Source organism: Arachis ipaensis, chromosome B03, assembly GCF_000816755.2.
Source record: "Arachis ipaensis cultivar K30076 chromosome B03, Araip1.1, whole genome shotgun sequence".
In the NCBI taxonomy this organism is placed as follows: domain Eukaryota; kingdom Viridiplantae; phylum Streptophyta; class Magnoliopsida; order Fabales; family Fabaceae; genus Arachis; species Arachis ipaensis.
The window spans coordinates 135,119,615-135,120,811 of record NC_029787.2 but is presented as its reverse complement, the minus strand read 5'-3'; positions in this window follow the sequence as shown (position 1 = coordinate 135,120,811).

The window sequence follows — 1,197 nt, the reverse complement described above, 5'->3', positions numbered from 1 at the left end:
ACTATTTTGATTTTAAGAAAAATAAATAAATAAATAAATAATCGGACAGTCTAATTTATAGTCAACGAATTTTTTAACAAAAAATTCAGACGGTCCGATTTTTTTCTGCTATTGTTCAAAAAAATATATCCCACACCTATGTCTATATACACCATAACTAAACACAACTCACGCACTCCTGCGATATAAAGAAAATGAGCCACAAATATAATGTTTATTGGCAAAAGAGAGAATGAATGCACACAAAGTATTTATTTAATTTATATGTACGTAAGATTACAACATGAGTGTGAGTGTGAGTGACGATCCAGATCTGCGTGCTTGTTATACAAAGACAGATCAGAAAAAAAGTCAAACATATCTTAATATAAATCTCATTCTCAACTGGTAACTTCGTGGAAACTTCCATGTTTGATTTGGGTTTTTCTTGTAAAAGACTAAGTCACCGACTTGCTCTGCAAGTATAATGGACCGACCCCAACACATATACTTGCTTTACTATCATTTAGGCCACTCACACAGTATTAAAGGGTTAATTTTTTCCATGGCAATTCAGAGACAAACGATTAATTTACTGTGAATTTTATTTAAGAATCTATTAATAGAATTAATTAATAAAGTGAGATTAATTTTTAAATTTTTTTAAAATTAAACTAATCAAATTCTAAATATTAGAACTATGTTATTTAAATAATAGATATGATATTTAATTCTATAACTTAGATACATATACATTAGAATAATTTTCGTAATGAGAACTAATGAAAATAGTTTGATTAGATTGAATATGTAGAATCCATGCAAATTCAGATCATTCTCTTATTAAATAAGTTCCATCATTTAGTTATTCATATAATACGGTAAGACAAGAATAATCATATTTAGTTTAATGATAAATTCAACTTTTCTATCAAAGATAACTTCATCAACATTCTATTAGGTTAGTTATAGTATATAAGAAGACTCAACCGTCTTTTAGCAAAATGAAATTTACTTACTCTATTGTGCTGAACTCTTATATTCATATTATTAACACTTGAATAATTAACGAAATAACTCTGAGATGAAATATGATATTTTGGAGGTATTGTAAATGATTATAGTAAAAAATAATTCTTTTGTAAGGACAAAAGAAAATAAATTGAGTAAAAATATTCATTATATAATTTAAAGGATAAAAATAAAGTTGGCTTCATA